At 46.2% G+C, this 21,553-nt stretch overlaps 1 protein-coding gene across 1 annotated transcript in view; it reads right to left on the bottom strand.

The window, feature by feature from the left end:
* XKR7 (XK related 7) overlaps positions 1–21,553 on the bottom strand; it is a 103,741-nt gene that overhangs the window by 12,262 nt on the left and 69,926 nt on the right. The window lies entirely within an intron of this gene.

Here is a 21,553-nt window from a genome sequence, read left to right as displayed (position 1 = left end):
TATTATTCCTATATTCTTATCATTCATTTGTGTACTGGATATTAATTTTGAAAATGCAATAATAAAATAAAAAAAACAATTTTTAAGTGGTGTATATAGCAAAATATTAGAGCTTAATATATATATAAAGAGGCCAAAAATCAGCATGTGGCAGTCAATGTTTGTGAAAACACCAGCCGCCTTGGTTACAAATATACTAGATATTTAGCGCCAGTATCTGGATATCAGCTAGCACTGAATATCTGATAATCAGCACTTTAATCAACCTAACAAACCAAATATGGTCATGTTTTAGCATTCTACTTACATTTAGGGTATGCACATGTTATTTTTAATATTACATTGTTTCTTCTTTTGTCACATTCCTCTTGTTGGCATTTCCCCCTCAACTCAGTCCTACCCATGCTCTCCCTACTTAGCCACCTGATTTTGCATTCTCCTACCCCGCCCCCCCCCCCCCCCACCCGGACTCTATATTGCCTCCCACTCTAAATACATGCTTTTCCCTCCCTAGGTATCATTCTCCCCCATATTTATTCCCCTTTTCTAATCTCCTTCTCCTCTTCCTCCTCCTACTCTCCATGTTTCTGCTCTTCCACTCAGTCCCTGTGCACTCCTTCTCTCATAACAAGGCCTCTTTCTCCCACCAGTCCCCATTCTCCTTGAGTTCCCTCACACAGACCCTTACCCAGTATGGAATAAGCAACCACAAACTAAAAATAGAAATATGTAGACAAAAATTAAATTGACCCCCCCCACCAAGAAGCCAGTCTCTGTATATAGTGTAGCACCATAGAAAGAGAAACAGTGATGTAGGTCCCCCTATACTGTGCAAAAAATAAAGCCAGCAGACAAATTTCAAATACTGATCACTATATTACAAATTAAATACATGTGAAATTAAAAAAATGTAAAATAAGATGCCATTTCATTGGACTAAATACATTTTTCAATTCACTTTCAGAGGCCAAAACCTCCTTCAGGTCAGGATGTATACTGTACTTATGGTTTGGGAAGGAGGTTTTGGTCTCTGAGAGTTAGCAAAAAATGTATTCAATTCAATCCAATAAAATATATCACCTTATTTCTATTTTCAATTTAGCTACTATATTACACTATTATACCCTAAACTAAAAATAAAATTATTTTGTCTACCTTTGTCTGGCCATTTACTTATTCTAATTGTATTTGCCCCAATCTCTGGTTTCTGCTTTCTTTATTTCTTAACTCTCTTGCCAAGATTTCCTGTCCATTTGCTATTTCTCATTCCTCCTTTTCCTTTTAGTCTCTCTTTCCAGATTGAATTCTTTCTAAATTATCCAGTGTTCACTTTCCCTCGTTTTACTGTGTCTACCTACAGTCTTCTCAACTCTTTCCCTCACACCAACTCTCATTACATTACACTCTGTTCTTGTATTCCGCTAGTATCCAATGAGTTCAAAGTGGATTACAAACAATACAAATTAGATAACACACCTAGGACCATATAAAAAATAAAAGCTTCTGCAAATAAAATCTAGATGACATCAGTTTAGAAATGACCTTCACGAAACAGTAGATTTTATCATTTTCCTAAATAGCATAAAATTATGCTCTGTTCTTAAATTCTCTGTTAGTACATTCCAAGCTTTTGTTGCCTGATAAGAAAAGAGGGAATTAAAAAGTCTTTGATCTTATCCCTTTAGGATATGGAAAACATTGTTGGTTCAAAGATTGTAAAGAATGTTTGTGGAAGACATGAAAAATCAAGTAAATGAATCACACAGACAGGAGCTATTTCTTGTTGAATCTTGAAAACCATGCAGTATAATTTAAACAATACTCTGGTCTCTATAGACAACCAATGAAGCTGAACATACAAAGGGGTCACTCTATCAGATTTCTTGCCTGAGTAAATCAGTCTTACTGCAGCATTCTGCATTGTCTGCAATTTTCTTTTTAACAGAGCATGTACATCCTGTTTATATAATGATGCAGAAGCTAATTTGGATAAAATCAAAGCCTGCACAATCTAAAGTGTTCTTGTGTCAAAATTTCCTAATTCATATGCATTTTCTCATTGTCCAGAAATAATTTCTTATTAGTTGATGTGCATGTGAATCCAATGATAGATTATGGTCCAAAATTATCCTATGTATTTTCAAGGGGGATTCTGATTTATAACTAACTTTCTCAATAACAACGGAATTAATCTTTTGATCCTATCAGAAGAAATTTAGTCTTATCCTTGTTTAGTTTTAGTAAACTGACATCCATTTACCAAATAATGAAATACAGTGTTGAACCCTAAGAACCACATTTGCTAAGCTTGAAGGGACTGGAATTATGACAGTAATGTCAGCAGCATCTATAAAAATTTTAAAACCTTCAGATTCAAGTAACCTTCCTAGAGAGGCCAACAGGACATTAAATAAAATAGGCAACAATGGAAATCCCTGCAGCACACCACATCTTGCATACCAACTACCAGAGAAGGAAAACTCCATTTTAACTCTAGAAGATTACATTGTCAGAAAACCCCCAAACCAGGACAATACACTGTTGGTCAGACCAATATCACTCAGTAATGCAGCAGTAAAGCATGATGCACCAAGTCAAAAGCAGTTGATAAATCGAATTGTAAAACAAGTGCCTGTTGACCAGCAAAAGTCTACTTTCAGATAGCAGTGCTCCAATTATTGTCTCAGTGCTAAAATGACTTTGAAATCCCGATTGCAAACTATATAGAATATAAAATTTGTCCAGATGACCCCTTAATTGTACAGCAACCAAACCTTCCATCAACTTTGCCAAAAAAGGAATAGAAGCAACAGGTCTGTAATTGGACACCAAAGAGACTTAAACCTTTGACAACAGGGATGAGAATATCTCCCATAGACCCAGGAGGTACCCAGTGCAAGCGAAGCTCTTAGCTATTCAATTAACCTTTGTTTAAAATTAAGAGGGGCAGTTTGCATGAAATATGTAAGTCAGTGATCTAGGTGACAGTGAGATCTTGCAAATATATTAATTTGTATTTCCATGTCATACCAATCAACCTCATGGAAATCTGACCAGCAATTATCCATTATAAGTTCAGAGTACTGCAATACTTTATGTAAGAATCAGGATCATACTGTTCTCATGCAAAATTACTTCTGATCTGATCTATTATTTTTCCTGAAAATAAGTTTCTAATTGTTCAGCAGTAGGTGACATTTCTTTCTTTGATATTAATATCTAACAAATAATGGGCTACCACAAAAAGCATTTCAATTCTAATTTACCCTTAATGACCAAATTATTAGTCCCTAGTCTCTCACTAACTCTATACTCTTTATTTCTCCCTTCCATCCAGCATCTGCCCCTCTCTCACTCTAGCTCCCACTATCCAGTGTCTGACACCCCCTCTCTGCCCCCTTCCATCTAGCGTATAACACCTCTCTCTCTCTGCCCCTTCCATCCAGCATCTTCCCTCTATCTACTCTCTTTCTCTCTGTCCCCTTTCATCCAGTGTCTGCCCTCTACATCTCTCTTCTCCACCTTCCATCCAGCATTCGCCCCTTTCATCCAGCATATGACCTCACTCTGCCTGCTTTCATCTGCCCCCACTCTCTTTGCCCCATTCCAATGTGTACCCTTCTCTCTCTCTCTGGCCCATTCCAGCCAGCATCTGACTCCTCGCCCTCTCTGCCCATTTATTCCAGTGTCTGCTCTCTCTTTCATCTAGCATGTGCCTCTCTCTGACCTCTTTCATCCATCATTTGCCTCTCTCTCTCTCTGACCCCTTCCATCCAGTGTCTGTCCTCTTTCTCTGACCCCATTCATCTAGCATCTGCCCTCTCTCTGAGCCCTCCATCCAGCATATGCCCCCTCTCTCTGAGCCCTCCATACAGCATATGCCCTCTGCCCCTTTCAGCCTGTGTCTGCCTTCTCTCTCTGTCTTCTTCCATCCTACATCTGCCTTCTTTCTCTTCCCCCTTCCATCCTGCATCAGCCCGCCTCTGCCCCTTCTATCCAGCATCTGCCCCCTCTCTCTCTGCCCCCTTCCATCCATTGTGTGCCCTTCTCTTTCTCTCTTTTTTTTTACCCATTCCATCCAGCATCTGCCCCTCTCCCTTTCAACCCATTTCATCCAGTGACTGCCCCAGTGGAGGAGTGGCCTAACAGATTTGAATCAGGTTCAATTCCCACTGCTGCCTAATGGTGAACAGTGGGTTAAAATCCTGGGGAACCAGGTTCAATTCCCTCTGCAGCTCCATGTGACCCTGGGCAAGTCACTTAGCCCTCCATTGCCCCAGGTACAATATACTTAAGATTGTGAGCCCACCAGGGACAGTGCAAGTACCTGAATAGTCATATGTAAACCACCTCAATTTGTGCTTCCAAAGAGGCAGTATATCAAAAATTGAGAAACTTAATCTTTATCTCTCTTACCCTTTTCATCCAGGACCTTCCTCTCTATTACTCCTTTCATCCAGATGCCTTTTTTTTTTTTTCTTTCTTTCTTTCTTTCTCTTTTTCTGGCCCCTTCCATCCATTGTGTGCACTCTCTTCCTCTGACACCTTTCACACAGCATATGCCCCTTCTCTCTCCCCCCTCCCCCTTCCATCCAGCATCTGTCTCTTTTATCCAGCATATGACTTCACTCTACCCCCTTTCATGTGGCATCTGCCCCCACTCTCTTTGCCCCTTTATATCCAGCATCTGCCCCGTCTCTCTCTGCCCCCTTTATCCAGCATCGGACCTCTGATCCTCTCTCTCTCTCGCTCCCTCTGCCCCTTCCATCCAGCATCTTCCCCTTATCTCACTCTACCCTCTTTCTCTCTGTCCCCTTTCATCCAGCATCTGCTCTCTCCATCTCTCTCCTCCCCCTTCCATCCAGAATCCACTACTTTCATCCAGCATTTGACCTCACTTTGTCCCTTTCATCTGGAACCTGTCCCCATTCTCTTTGCCCCCTTCCAGCCAATGTCCAATGTGTGCCCTTCTCTCTCTCTTTATCTCTGGCCCATTCCATCCAGCATCTGACTCTTCACCCTCTCAGCCCATTTCTTCCAGTGTTTGCTCTCTCTTTCTCTCTCTGAACCCTTGCATTTAGCATGTGCCTCTCTCTGACCCCTTTCATTCAACATTTGCCTCTCTCTCTCTGACCGCTTTCATCCAGTATCTGCCTCTCTCACTTTCTCTCTCTCTCTCTGATCCCTTCCATCCAGTGTCTGCCTTCTCTTTCTCTGACCCCATTCATCCAGCATCTGCCCTCTCTCTGAGCCCTCCATCCAGCATATGCCCTCTCTCTGAGCCCTCCATCCAGCACATGTCCTCTCTCTCTCTGCCCTCTTCCATCCTGTGTCTGCCTTCTTTCTCTGTTTTCTTCCATCCTAAGTCTGCCCTTTCTCTTCCCCCTTCCATCCTGCATCAGCCCTCTCTCTGCCCCCTTCCATTGTGTGCCCTTCTCTCTCTATTTCTCTCTACCCCATTCCATCCAGTATCTGCTCCTGTCCCTTTCAACCCATTTCATCCAGCACCTTCCTCTCTCTGACTCATTTCATCCAGATGCCTCTCTTTTCTTTCTCTCTCTGCTCCCTTCCATCCAGTGTCTGCACTCTCTTCCTCTGACACCTTTCACCCAGCATCTGCCCCTTCTCTCTCTCCCCTCCCCCTTCTATCCAGCCTCTGTCCCTTCCATCCAGTGTCTGTTGCTTTTACCCAGCATCTGACCTCTCTCTGCCCCCATCCATCCATTGTGTGCCCTTCTCTCTCTCTCCCTCTCTGACCCCTTTCATCTAGCATCTCCTTTCTCTCTCTCTGAACCCCTTCATCTAGTGTCTTCTCTCTCTCTCTCTCTCTGAACCCCTTCATCCAGTATCTACTCTCTCTCTGTGAAACCCTTCATCCAGTGTCTGTTCTCTCTCTCCTCACTCTTTCATCCAGCATCTGACCTATCTGACCCCTTTCATCCAGCATCTGCCCCCCCTCTCTCTGTGCCTCATTCCATCCAGTGTCTGACTTCACTCTCTCTTTCTGATCCCTTCCATCCAGCATCTGCCCTCTCTCTCTCTGACACCCTTCTGGGACCAGGCTGCTGGCGTTGGCATTTATAAAGGAGAAAGTGTAGTTTTTAAACTAGAACCTGGGAGAAGGCTGACAGTCATTCAAAAGCGCATGATTCAGAACAAGGTATCTTTCAAAGATATCACCAAAACAGTGAAGATAGGGTATCCCGATAGCAAGGTTACAAAATAGACCATAGCAGATCAGGTGTTCTTAAATAAAATTTTCCAACAATTACACCAGACTGAAGACATAAACCAATCTAACTGAAATATTTTTTAAATTTTTTAAAATTGCAGTGCTCAGTAGTGCTGTTATGTTCTTTAAACCAATTGTATCTGGATTGGAACTACAGCCGCCACACATCATAGCACTCACCCTCCTTGCCTTCCAAATCTCACAGCATGAGATACTCACTACTGGGAAACCAAGATATAACACTGATGGCACTTATCTTAGCTGTTTCCAGGTGAGTGCACGGTCTGCAATGCCTCCAGAACACCCGTGATCAGTGCATAGTGATTAACACAACCGGCTCTCTGTCGTTATCCCCAACGTGGAGCCACGTTTCACATTTTCAAGCTTTTTCAAGGGGATGTATGTAGAATCTATCAAAACTACAAGCACAGTAGTAAATCAACTTAAACTCTTGGTGGATGGGTAGCATTGTATGTTAATGAGGGACTTGAATCAAATAGATTTAAAATTCTGCTAGAAACAAAACACATCTTGAAATTCCTATGGATTGAAATTCCATGCATAAAGGGGAAAAAGATAGTGATAGGAGTGTACTATTGCCCACCTGGCTAGGATGTAGAAATGTTATCAGAAATTAGGGAGTCTAACAACTGGGCAACACAATAATAATGGGTGATTTCAATTACCCAGATATTGACTGGGTAAATGTAACATCAGAGCATGCTAGGTAAAATTCCTTGACAAAATCAAGGACTGCTGTATAGAGCAGCTGGTACAGGAGCCAACAAGAGGAGGAAAAGTTCTAGACCTAGTCCTTAGTGGAGCACTTGATCTGGTGCTATTGATAACAGATATGGAGAAACAACTGCACGCCCTGGGATTGGTATCATGTAATGTTGCCACAATTTGGGTTTCTGCCAGGTACTTGTGACCTAGCTTGGCCACTGTTGAAAACAGGGTACTGGGCTAGATGAACCATTGGTCTGACCCAGTATGACTACTCTTATGTTCTTATGTATGAGGTAATGATGCTGGGGCCGCTTGATACTAGTGATCATAATATGATCAAATTTGACATCGACTTTGGAGTAGGTACACACAGGAAATCTAATACATTAGCATTTAATTTTCAAAAAGGAGACTATGATAAAATGAGAAGAACGGTGAAAAAAAACTTTGAGGAGTAGCTGCGACGTTCAAAAATTTGAAGCAGGTGTGGATGCTATTTAGAAAAATACCATACTGGAAGCCTAAACCAAATATATTTTGTGTATTAAAAAAAGGAGGAAGAAAGACCAAATGACAGCCAGCATGGTTAAAAAGTGAGATGACGGAAGCTATTACAACTAAAAGAAAATTCTTCAGAAAATGGACGAAGGAACCGACTAAAAATAATAAGAAACAACATAAGGAATATCAAGTCAAATGCAAAGTGCTGATAAGGGAGGCAAAGAGGGACTTTGAAAAAAAGATTGCCTTGGAGGCAAAAACACATAAAAAGAAGCCGGCAAAAGAATTGGTTGAACCGCTAGATTACCGAGGGGTAAAAGGAGCAATCAGAGAAGACAAAGCCATAGTGGAGAGATTAAATGAATTCTTTGCTTCAGTCTTCACCGAGGAAGATTTGGGAGAGATACTGGTGACAGAAATGGTATTCAAAACTGACCTGGAGGATGCAATGGCTCAATTTGACAAATTGAAGAGTAGCAAATCTCCTGGATCAGATGGTATTCATCCCAGAGTACAGATAGAATTTAAAAATGAACTTGTGGAACTATTGTTAGTAATATGTAATTTATCTTTAAAACCGAGCATGGTACCGGAAAATTGGAGGGTGGTCAACGTAACGTCGATTTTTAAAAAAACGTTCCAGAGGAAATCCAGGAAATTATAGACCAGTGAGCCTGACATCGGTGCTGGGTAAAATTGTAGAGACTATTATAAAGAACAAAATTACAGAGCATATTCAAAGCATGGATTGATGAGACAAAGCTAACATGGATTTAGTGAAGGAAAATCTTGCCTCACCAATCTACTACTACTACTACTTATTTCTATAGCGCTACTAGACGTACGCAGCGCTGTACACTTGAACATGAAGAGACAGTCCCTGCTCGACAGAGCTTACAATCTAATTACATTTCTTTGAAGGGGTGAACAAACATGCAGATAAAGGTGAGCCAGTTGATATTGTGTATCTGGATTTTCAAAAGGCATTTGAGAAAGTACCTCATGAAAGACTCCACAGGAAATCGGAGAACCATGGGATAGGAGGTAGTGTCCTTTTGTGGATTAAAAACTGGTTTAAAGATAGTAAACAGAGAGTAGGGTTAAATGGTCAGTATTCTCAAAGGAGAAGGATAGATAGTGGGGTTCCTCAGGGGTCTGTGCTGGGACTGCTACTTTTTAACATATTGATCTACTTTTTAACATAAATGATCTAGAGATGGGAGTAACTAGTGAGGTAATTAAATTTGCTGATGACACAAAGTTATTCAAAGTTGTTAAATTGCAAGAGGATTGTGAAAAATTACAAGAGGTCCTTACGAGACTGGGCATCTAAATGACAGATGATGTTTAATGTGAGCAAGTGCAAAGTGATATATGTGGGAAGGAGGAAGCCAAATTATAGCTGTGTAATGCAAGGTTCCACGTTATGAGTCACCAACCAGGAAAGGGATCTAGGCATCATCATTGATACGTTGAAACCCTCCGCTGAGTGTGCGGCGGCAGTTAAGAAACAAATAGAATGTTAGATATGATAAGGAAAGGAATGTAAAACAAAAATGACATTATAATGCCTTTGTGTCTTTCCAGGGTGTGACCGCACCTCGAATATTGTGTTCAATTCTGGTCACTGCATCTCAAAAAAGACATAGTGGAATTGTAAAACGTACAGAGAAGGGCAATGAAAATGATAAAGGTGATGGGACAACTTCTCCATGAGAAAAGGCTAAAGCAGGTAGGGTTCTTCAGCTTGGAGAAAAGATGGCTGAGGGGAGATAAGATAGAGGTGTATAAAATAATGAGTGGAGTGGAACGGGTAAACGTGAATCGAGGCTAGAGTACAAGACTTGGTAGAGATGAGGGAGACAGAACAATACGTAGATGAGACCTACAGGGATGTTGTAGAGAGGTCTCACCTCCAGCCAGGTAGCCCCTGTGCTACTTCGGAGGTGAGAAGTCTCCTAGAAGGATAGCATTGCCATGCTGAAGTAGGAAGTACTCCTGTACTGTATATAAATTTGCGTGTTCCCACCACCTATTCTGATCTCATACTCCCCCAGACTGCTTTTACACAGTCCAGGAATTAATGAACTCCATAATCAGAAGGACTCGCTGGGATATAAGAAGATAGTTTATTTCAATCTTACCAATAGCAATACAGGCAAATCAGGTATTCGTATGGTTTGAACAGCAGTTCACGGCACGTCTGTCACCCTCCTTCTCTTGTAGCCTTCCTTCTGTTCTAATACCCTTCTGACTCCCATTTTTATACTATTTTCACCCTATTCATTTCAATGGACCCCAGATTTGTCACCAGGGTTCTTGGACCTTATCAGTTGGTCAAAATGACTTCACATCAGGGGCGTAGCTACGCCCACCCAATTTCAGCTCTGGCCCGCCCACTCCCATTGCTCCCATTGCCGGCCACTGCTGCTTTTCCTGTTGAGCAGCAGGGCCGGCGCTACAAAAAGAAGAAGCGTTCAGCTGACTGAGCTGAGCGCCGCCGCCAACGTTAACAACGAGAAAAAATGTAAAAAAAAAAAAAAGCATGGCACCATAGGCAGCCTCAAAGCATTGGCTGCTGGCTCTGCAGGCTCCTCCCGTCGCTTACATCACTGCCCCTGGAGCAGCCAGATGGGAGACAGGAGGAGCCTGCAGAGCCAGCAGCCAATGCTTCGAGGCTGCCTGCGGTGCCGCGCTTTTTTTTAAAACATTTTTTCTCGTCTTTAGCATTGGTAGCGGCACTCAGCTCAATCAGCTGAGCGCTTCTTCTTTTTGTAGTTGGGGCGGGTGGGCCTGAATCGGGAGAGGGAAAACGGAAGGATGGGGAGAGAAAGAGGGAAAACGGATGGCAGGATGGGGACTGGGGAGAAAGCGAATGCTACATACCTGTAGAAGGTATTCTCCGAGGACAGCAGGCTGATTGTTCTCACTGATGGGTGACGTCCACGGCAGCCCCTCCAATCGGAAACTTCACTAGCAAAGTCCTTTGCTAGCCCTCGCGCGCCCGCGCGCACCGCGCATGCGCGGCCGTCTTCCCGCCCGAAACCGGCTCGAGCCGGCCAGTCCAGTATGTAGCAAGACAATACACTTCAAGGGAAGACACAACTCCAAAGGGGAGGCGGGCGGGTTTGTGAGAACAATCAGCCTGCTGTCCTCGGAGAATACCTTCTACAGGTATGTAGCATTCGCTTTCTCCGAGGACAAGCAGGCTGCTTGTTCTCACTGATGGGGTATCCCTAGCCCCCAGGCTCACTCAAAACAACAACATTGGTCAATTGGGCCTCGCAACGGCGAGGACATAACTGAGATTGACCTAAAAAATTTACCAACTAACTGAGAGTGTAGCCTGGAACAGAACAAACAGGGCCCTCGGGGGGTGGAGTTGGATCCTAAAGCCCAAACAGGTTCTGAAGAACTGACTGCCCGAACCGACTGTCACGTCGGGTATCCTGCTGCAGGCAGTAATGAGATGTGAATGTGTGGACGGATGACCACGTCGCAGCTTTGCAAATTTCCTCCATGGTGGCTGACTTCAAGTGGGCTACCGACGCAGCCATGGCTCTAACATTATGAGCCGTGACATGACCCTCAAGAGCCAGCCCAGCCTGGGCGTAAGTGAAGGAAATGCAATCTGCTAGCCAATTGGATATGGTGCGTTTCCCTACAGCCACTCCCCTCCTATTGGGATCAAAAGAAACAAACAATTGGGCGGACTGTCTGTGGGGCTGTGTCCGCTCCAGGTAGAAGGCCAATGCTCTCTTGCAGTCCAATGTGTGCAGCTGACGTTCAGCAGGGCAGGAATGAGGACGGGGAAAGAATGTTGGCAAGACAATTGACTGGTTCAGATGGAACTCCGACACAACCTTTGGCAAGAACTTAGGGTGAGTGCGGAGGACTACTCTGTTGTGATGAAATTTGGTGTAAGGGGCCTGGGCTACCAGGGCCTGAAGCTCACTGACTCTACGAGCCGAGGTAACTGCCACCAAGAAAATGACCTTCCAGGTCAAGTACTTCGGATGGCAGGAATTCAGTGGCTCGAAAGGAGGTTTCATCAGCTGGGTGAGAACGACATTGAGATCCCATGACACTGTAGGAGGCTTGACAGGGGGCTTTGACAAAAGCAAACCTCTCATGAAGCGAACAACTAAAGGCTGTCCTGAGATCGGCTTACCTTCCACTTGGTAATGGTATGCACTGATTGCACTAAGGTGAACCCTTACGGAGTTGGTCTTCAGACCAGACTCAGACAAGTGGAGAAGGTATTCAAGCAGGGTCTGTGTAGGACAAGAGCGAGGATCTAGGGCCTTGCTGTCACACCAGACGGCAAACCTCCTCCAATGAAAGAAGTAACTTCTCTTAGTGGAGTCTTTCCTGGAAGCAAGCAAGATGCGGGAGACACCCTCTGGCAGACCCAAAGAGGCAAAGTCTACGCCCTCAACATCCAGGCCGTGAGAGCCAGGGACTGGAGGTTGGGATGCAGAAGAGCCCCTTCGTCCTGCGTGATGAGGGTCGGAAAACACTCCAATCTCCACGGTTCTTCGGAGGATAACTCCAGAAGAAGAGGGAACCAGATCTGACGCGGCCAAAAGGGAGCAATCAGAATCATGGTGCCTCGGTCTTGCTTGAGTTTCAACAAAGTCTTCCCCACCAGAGGAATGGGAGGATAAGCATACAGCAGACCTTCCCCCCAATCCAGGAGGAAGGCATCCGACGCCAGTCTGCCGTGGGCCTGAAGCCTGGAACAGAACTGAGGGACCTTGTGGTTCACTTGAGATGCGAAGAGATCCACCAGGGGGGTGCCCCACGCCTGGAAGATCTGTCGCACCACACGGGAATTGAGCGACCACTCGTGAGGTTGCATAATCCTGCTCAACCTGTCGGCCAGACTGTTGTTTACGCCTGCCAGATATGTGGCTTGGAGCACCATGCCTTGACGGCGAGCCCAGAGCCACATGCTGACGGCTTCCTGACACAGGGGGCGAGATCCGGTGCCCCCCTGCTTGTTGACATAGTACATGGCAACCTGATTGTCTGTCTGAATTTGGATAATTTGGTGGGACAGCCGATCTCTGAAAGCCTTCAGAGCGTTCCAGATCGCTCACAACTCCAGAAGATTGATCTGTAGATCGCTTTCTTGGAGGGACCACCTTCCTTGGGTGTGAAGCCCATCGACATGAGCTCCCCATCCCAGGAGAGACGCATCCGTGGTCAGCACTTTTTGAGGCTGAGGAATTTGGAAGGGACGTCCCAGAGTCAAATTGGAGCAAATCGTCCACCAATACAGGGATTCGAGAAAACTCGTGGACAGGTGGATCACGTCCTCTAGACCCCCGGCGGCCTGATACCACTGGGAGGCTAGGGTCCATTGAGCAGATCTCATGTGAAGGCGGGCCATGGGAGTCACATGAACTGTGGAAGCCATGTGGCCCAGCAATCTCAACATCTGCCGAGCTGTGATCTGCTGGGACGCTCGCACCCGCGAGACGAGGGACAACAAGTTGTTGGCCCTCGCCTCTGGGAGATAGGCGCGAGCCGTCCGAGAATCCAGCAGGGCTCCGATGAATTCGAGTTTCTGCACTGGGAGAAGATGGGACTTTGGGTAATTTATCACAAACCCCAGTAGCTCCAGGAGGCGAATAGTCATCTGCATGGACTGCAGGGCTCCTGCCTCGGATGTGTTCTTCACCAGCCAATCGTCGAGATATGGGAACACGTGCACCCCCAGCCTGCGAAGCGCCGCTGCTACCACAGCTAGGCACTTTGTGAACACCCTGGGCGCAGAGGCGAGCCCAAAGGGTAGCACACAGTACTGGAAGTGGCGTGCGCCCAGCTGAAATCGCAGATACTGTCTGTGAGCTGGCAGTATCGGGATGTGTGTGTAGGCATCCTTCAAGTCCAGAGAGCATAGCCAATCGTTTTGCTGAATCATGGGGAGAAGGGTGCCCAGGGAAAGCATCCTGAACTTTTCTTTTACGAGATATTTGTTCAGGGCCCTTAGGTCTAGGATGGGACGCATCCCCCCTGTTTTCTTTTCCACAAGGAAGTACCTGGAATAGAACCCCAGCCCTTCTTGCCCGGATGGCACGGGCTCGACCGCATTGGCGCTGAGAAGGGCGGAGAGTTCCTCTGCAAGTACCTGCTTGTGCTGGAAGCTGTAGGACTGAGCTCCCGGTGGACAATTTGGAGGTTGTGAGGCCAAATTGAGGGTGTATCCTTGCCGGACTATTTGGAGAACCCACTGATCGGAGGTTATGAGAGGCCACCTTTGGTGAAAAGCTTTCAACCTCCCTCCGACAGGCAGGTCGCCCGGCACTGACACTTGGATGTCGGCTATGCTCTGCTGGAGCCAGTCAAAAGCTCGCCCCTTGCTTTTGCTGGGGAGCCGCGGGGCCTTGCTGATTCGCACGCTGCTGACGAGAGCGAGCGCGCTGGGGCTTAGCCTGGGCCGCAGGCTGTCGGGAAGGAGGATTGTACCTACGCTTGCCAGAAGTATAGGGAACAGTCTTCCTTCCCCCGAAAAATCGTCTACCTGTAGAGGTAGAAGCTGAAGGCTGCCGGCGGGCGAACTTGTCGAATGCGGTGTCCCGCTGGTGGAGAGACTCTACCACCTGCTCGACTTTTTCGCCAAAAAATGTTATCCGCACGGCAAGGCGAGTCCGCAATCCGCTGCTGGATTCTATTCTCCAGGTCGGCGGCACGCAGCCATGAGAGCCTGCGCATCACCACACCTTGAGCAGCGGCCCTGGACGCAACATCAAAAGTGTCATAAACTCCTCTGGCCAGGAATTTTCTGCACGCCTTCAGCTGCCTGACCACCTCCTGAAAAGGCTTGGCTTGCTCAGGGGGAAGAGCATCAACCAAGCCCGCCAACTGCCGCACATTATTCCGCATGTGTATGCTCGTGTAGAGCTGGTAAGACTGGATCTTGGACACGAGCATAGAGGAATGGTAGGCCTTCCTCCCAAAGGAGTCTAAGGTTCTAGCGTCCTTGCCCGGGGGCGCCGAAGCATGTTCCCTAGAACTCTTAGCCTTCTTTAGGGCCAAATCCACAACTCCAGAGTCATGAGGCAACTGAGTGCGCATCAGCTCTGGGTCCCCATGGATCCGGTACTGGGACTCGATCTTCTTGGGAATGTGGGGATTAGTTAATGGCTTGGTCCAGTTCGCAAGCAATGTCTTCTTCAGGACATGGTGCAAGGGAACAGTGGACGCTTCCTTAGGTGGAGAAGGATAGTCCAGGAGCTCAAACATTTCAGCCCTGGGCTCGTCCTCCACAACCACCGGGAAGGGGATGGCCGTAGACATCTCCCGGACAAAGGAGGCAAAAGACAGACTCTCGGGAGGAGAAAGCTGTCTCTCAGGAGAGGGAGTGGGATCAGACGGAAGACCCTCAGACTCCTCGTCAGAGAAATATCTGGGATCTTCCTCTTCCTCCCACGAGGCCTCACCCTCGGTGTCAGACACAAGTTCACGGACCTGTGTCTGCAACCTCGCCCTGCTCGACTCCGTGGAACCCCGTCCACGATGGGGGCGTCGAGAGGTAGACTCCCTCGCCCGCATCGGCGAAGCTCCCTCCGCCGACGTAGTCGGGGAGCCTTCCTGGGAGGTGGCCGCGGTCGGTACCGCACGCGGTACCGACGTCGGGGACCTCAACCTGGGCGATGGGCCAGCCGGCGCCACGCTCGACGGTACCGGTGGCGCAAGCACCGCCGGTACCGGAGGGGTAGGGCGCAACAGCTCTCCCAGAATCTCTGGGAGAACGGCCCGGAGGCTCTCGTTTAGAGCGGCTGCAGAGAAAGGCTGAGAGGTCGATGCAGGCGTCGACGTCAGTACCTGTTCCGGGCGTGGAGGCTGTTCCGGGCTGTCCAGAGCGGAGCGCATCGACACCTCCTGAACAGAGGGTGAGCGGTCCTCTCGGTGCCGATGCCTGCTGGGTGCCGAATCCCTCGGCGACCCAGAGCTCTCGGTGCCGACACGGGGAGGAGACCGGTGTCGATGCTTCTTCGATTTCTTCCGAAGCATGTCACCGGAGCTCCCCGGCACCGACGAGGAGGACGTCGAATCCATCCGTCGCTTCCTCGGGGCCGAGACTGAAGAAGGTCGATCTCGGGGGGGCTGTACCGCAGGAGCCCTCAGGGTAGGCGGAGACCCACCCGAGGGCTCACCGCCACCAGCAGGGGAATGGACAGCCCTCACCTGCACTCCACCCGATGCACCACCGTCCGACGACATCAGCAGACGAGGTCCTGGTACCACCGACGTCGATGCAGCTATCCGATGTCTCGGCGCCGATGCAGAGGCCCGATGCCTCGATGCACTCGATGCAGGGGCGGCCGAGGAAGGAGGTCTGGACGCTGACGACGTCGATGCACTCGAAGATCCCGGTGCCGATGCCGACGAAGAGCCCGAGAACAACACGTTCCACTGGGCTAGTCTCGCTACCTGAGTCCGCCTTTGAAGCAGGGAACACAGACTGCAGTTCTGAGGGCGGTGCTCGGCCCCCAGACACTGAAGACACGACGAGTGTCGATCAGTGAGCGAGATAACCCGGGCGCACTGGGTGCACTTCTTGAAGCCGCTGGAAGGCTTCGATGTCATGGGCGGAAAAATCACGCCGGCGAAATCAAAAGCCGAAATGGCGAAATTTGAAGCACCAAATTTAGAGGGAGAAAAAATCTCGACCGAGGCCGAAAAGAGGCCTACCCCGACGACGAAAGAAAACTTACCGGGGCAAAAAAGCTGGAAGTACGGGGAGGATTTACACGAAACCCGGCGGGGGGTTTCCGGAGCACTTCCCGACTAGGACAAGCTTTCCCGAAGGAAAAAAACACGTTCAAAACAAATTGGACGCGCGAGGTCGACTTTCCGGGGCTCGACACGGCGAAAACACGACCGTACCGAGTGCGGACAAAAGAAGACTGGCCGGCTCGAGCCGGTTTCGGGCGGGAAGACGGCCGCGCATGCGCGGTGCGCGCGGGCGCGCGAGGGCTAGCAAAGGACTTTGCTAGTGAAGTTTCCGATTGGAGGGGCTGCCGTGGACGTCACCCATCAGTGAGAACAAGCAGCCTGCTTGTCCTCGGAGAAAGAGGGAAAACGGAAGGATGGGGAGAGAAAGAGGGAAAACGGATGGCAGGATGGGGACTGGGGAGAAAGAGGGAAAATGGAAGGATGGGGAGAGAAAGAGGGAACACAGATAGGAGGATGGCAGAGAAAGAGGGAATACAGATGGAAGGATGGCAGAGAAAGAGGGAAAACAGATAGGAGGATGGCAGAGAAAGAGGGAAAACAGATAGGAGGATGGCAGAGAAAAAGGGAAAACGGAAGGATGGGGAGAGAAAGAGGGAATACAGATGGAAGGATGGCAGAGAAAGAGGGAATACAGATGGAAGGATGGCAGAGAAAGAGGGAAAACGGAAGGATGGCAGAGAAAGAGGGAAAACGGAAGGATCGGGAGAGAAAGAGGGAAAACAGACGGCAGGATGGCAGAGAAAGAGGGAAAACAGACGGAAGGATGGGGAGAGAAAGAGGGAAAACAGACGGAAGGATGGCAAAGAGGGAAAACAGACAGGGATGGCAGAGAAAGAGGGGAGATGGATGAAAGGATGCAGAGAGAAAGGGGAGAGACTGGAAGGATGTGGAGAGAGAAGGGACACTGAACAGAAAAGGGTAGAGAGATAGACACTGGTTAGAAGGAGGGAGAGAGAGACATTAGATGGAAGGATCAGGAGAGAGGGTAGATGGGTGGAGGGGAGAGAAAGAGGGAAGACGCTGGATGGAAGGATAGGGATAAAGAGGTGACACTGGATGGAAGGATGCAGAAAGAAAGAGGGGAGACTACTGGAAGGATGGGGAGAGAGAGGGGAGACACTGGAAGGATGGGGAGAGAAAGAAGAGAGCTGCTGGATGGAAAAGGAGAGTAGTGAAATACTGGAGAATAAGAGGAAGGGGCATGGGGAGAACAAGGGTGAGAAAAAGATAAAAAGCCATAAGTAGATGAAGGAAATTAAAGAATGGATAGTAAGAATGAATTAAATCAGGACAGAGAGAGAGGCAGAAAAATATTGAAGAAAGCAAAGAAAAAGGAGAGAAAAATGAGAAATGGCCAGGAAACCGTGGCAGAAGAGTTAAGCGAAAACGAAGGAAAGCAGAATCTAGAGACTGGGAGCAACACAATGAGAAAAAGTAAATGGCCATACAACAAAGGTAAAGAAAATAATTGTATTTTTAATTTAGGATAAAGTAATATGGTGTTAATAAAGTTTGAGACTAATACTTCCTTCCTTAGGTCAGGAGAGGATACCGTAACAGCATTATACTGACCTGAGGCAGGAGGTTTTGGCCTCTGAAAGCTCACTGAAAAGGATGTTAGGCTATTAAATAAATTGTCTGAAATCTGATGCACTGAAAAGCAGCACTTTACCCTGTGTGACAAATGTATCTGAGTGTGCCCACCCACTTTGGGTTCAGGCCCACCCAAAATTGGCAGTCTGGCTACGCCACTGCTTCACATACTATCAAGCTCTAAGTATAAACAAGATATGCTCAGAGCGCATCTTATTAGATGACTTTGCATTTTCCCCAAACTCTCCCTTAGCCCCCTCCTTTGGATGTTCTCACCCAGGGTGCAGCTGACCCAGTACTATCTCTACATAACCATAGCAACTCTTGCTCATGACGTCTTGTAGGTGCCAGTCTTAGGATTGCAGACAAGAGCAAATGCCCCCTCCCTTGCCAGCTCTCAATTACCTCATTTCAGCACTTGCTGCAGTGAAATGTAACTGTGTCAAAGGTGATCTCTGATTTTTGCAAGCTAGCTCTCTTTTGTATCAGAGATGATTTTGATTTTAAGAAGCCTAGCTCTTATTATGAGCCATTGGCCTGTATTTTACTGAGAGCAAGGGCTAGCATAACTCTTCAGTACCCAGGAACTGCCCACCAGAGGATGTATTATCCTCTCGAACTGAGTATATGTCTCTGATTAGAGCCCACAGGGAAAAAGATAGAACCGCTGTTGTAGTTGGAGACTCAATTATTAGGCATGTAGATAGCTGGGTGGCTGGTGGACGTGAGGATCGCATGGTGACTTGCCTGCCTGGTGGCAAAGGTGGCGGACCTCACACGGCACCTAGACAAGATTTTAGATAGTGCTGGGGAAGAGCCGGCCGTCTTGGTACACGTGGGTACCAATGACGTAGGAAAATGTGGGAGAGAGGTTCTGGAAGCCAAATTTAGGCTTTTAGGAAGGAAGCTCAAATCCAGATCCTCTAGGGTAGCATTTTCTGAAATACTACCTGTCCCACGCGCAGGGCCCAATCGACAGGCAGAGATCCGGAGTCTCAATGCGTGGATGAGACGATGGTGCGGGGATGAGGGTTTTGGATTTGTCAAGAACTGGGCAGCATTCTGGGGAAGGGAGAGTCTATTCCGATCTGATGGGCTTCACCTTAACCAGGGTGGGACCAGGCTGCTGGCGTCAACATTTAAAAAAGAACTAGAACAGCTTTTAAACTAGAAATGGGGGGGGGGGGGGGGGGAGGAGGCCAAACGTTGCTCAAAAGCACATGGTTCAGGATAAGGTATCTTTTGAGGATATTACCCAAAGAGGGAAGAAAAAGTTCCTTATAGGTAAGGATGTCAAAGGGACCATAGTGGATCAGATGGCCTTAAGTAAAAATAATAACAACCAGGCAGAAGATAACATATTAATAATGCCATGTATTAAACGTGATATAAAACTGAGCAACAAAAATGCATTGAAATGTCTATACGCAAATACAAGGAGCCTGAGACATAAAATGGGAGAGCTGGAATACATTGCACACAATGAAAAATTGGATATTATAGGCATCTCTGAGACCTGGTGGAAGGAAGATAGCCAGTGGGACACAGTGATATCGGGCTACAAATTATATCGTAGTGATAGGGTAGATAGGATTGGAGGAGGGATAGCACTGTATATTAATGAGAACCTTGACTCAGATAGGCTGCAAATATTGCAGGATACAAAACCACTATTGGAATCTTTGTGGATCAAAATACCACGTGAAAAGGGAAACAAAATGGTGATAGGAGTGTACTACCGTCCGCCTGGCCAGGACGAGCGGATGGACGCAGCAATGTCAAAGGAAATTAGGGAAGCAAATAAAATGGGCAATGTAATAATAATGGGTGATTTCAATTATCTACATATAGACTGGGTTAATGTAACATCGGTACACGCCAGGGAGATAAAATTTCTTGATGAAATCAAGGACAGCTTCATGGAACAGCTGGTTCAGGAGCCCACAAGAGAAGGAAAAATACTAGACTTAGTCCTTAGTGGAGCTCATGATCTAGTGCAGGGGGTAACAGTGCAAGGGCCACTTGATAACAGTGATCATAATATGATCAGTTTTGATATTGGCATTTAAGCAAGTGAACTTAGGAAATCAAATACACTAGCGTTTAACTTTAGAAAAGGTGATTATGATAAAATGAGAAAAACGGTGAAAAAAAAGACTGAAAGGTGCAGCTCACAGGGTAAAAAACTTGCATCAGGTGTGGATGCTGTTCAAAAACACCATCCTAGAGGTACAGGAGAAATATATTCCGCGTATTAGAAAAAGAGGAAAAAAGACCAAGCGTCAGCCGGCGTGGCTAAACAGTAAGGTAAAGGAAGCCATTAGAGCCAAAAAAACAATCCTTCAGAAAGAAGGGAAGAGAACCAACTGAAAATAACAAGATAAAACATAAGGAATGCCAAGCCAAATGTAAAGCGGAGATAAGGAGGGCAAAAAAAGGACTTTGAAAAAAAGTTAGTGTTAGAAGCGAAAATACATAGTAAAAATTTTAACTTGTAGAGCTACTGTTAGTAATATGCAATCTATCACTAAACTCAGGTGTGGTACTGGAAGACTGGAGGGTAGCCAATGTTATGCCGATTTTTAAAAAAGGTTCCAGAGGTGATCCGGGAAATTATAGACCGGTGAGTCTGACGTCAGTACCGGGCAAAATGGTAGAGACTATTATTAATATTAAAATTACAGAGCACATACAAAAACATGGGCTGATGAGACCAAGTCGGAGGGAACAAAGAAAGGGTGGGGAAGATAAGCTCTATCAAAACAATGGGGGAGACATATAATTTAATTAAACAATGATATTTATTGCAAATGGTTGACTCAACACAGCCGTGTTTCGGCGCCGTATTCAGGAGTCTATAAAAACAAATATAATAACAGATATAAAACAAATATTGCAAACAAAAGAAATATATCTATGTGTATATATATTAAATCTCAAATACACATCTTGAAAGCATATATGAATAAAAACAGGTAAACATACATAAAATGTCATAAGTACAAAAACATAGCGTATTCAAATCAATAAAAAATAAATATAAATAATGCCAAATAATATCAATTGGTGTCTAAAAGTATCAAATGTCATTAAAATGGTGTTGCAAGGTAAATGAATACATGAATAATACAAAGACAATTGCATATAAAAGAAGCCATAAAAGATATATATAAAAAAATCATGTAAATTGTGGTATATTTTCCATGTATGATTTTCATATACATAATAGACAGCAAAAACCAATAATGTATGATGGTTTATGTATATAAATGTCCAGAGGTCTTTTGCCAGAAGAACATATGAGAAGTATGCAAAATGTGACAGATGTACCACATTACATATAGGCTGTAGATCAATATATGGTCTATGGGCAGGGTAATTACATATGAACTGTATCTGAAAGGTAATGTATATAGAGCATAAAAAATGAGATTTGCTTACGTATGAACTGTGTCTGAAAGGTAATGTATAAAGAGCATAAAAAATGAGTTTTGCTTACAACATTTGGCCAATGGTAAGTATCCAAGAAAAAAATGGATCAATATTTGTGAATATAAAGAAGGAAGATGATGAAACAATATATATACTAAAGTATATGAAGGGGGCTCAAAAAAAAAGGAGGAAGGAGGGAGGGGAGAGGGGAGGAGGGAGAAGGGCAAAATTAGCTGGAGAATGGAGCCAGGATGTCGTGGATTGTGTTTCAGAGGCTCAGCTGGGGGCTGCATTTGACAGTGTTGGCAAGGTGACACC

Source organism: Microcaecilia unicolor, chromosome 8, assembly GCF_901765095.1.
Source record: "Microcaecilia unicolor chromosome 8, aMicUni1.1, whole genome shotgun sequence".
Lineage (NCBI taxonomy): Eukaryota > Metazoa > Chordata > Amphibia > Gymnophiona > Siphonopidae > Microcaecilia > Microcaecilia unicolor.
Note: the sequence above shows the minus strand (reverse complement) of the source record. Positions and strands in the feature narration are given on the sequence as shown.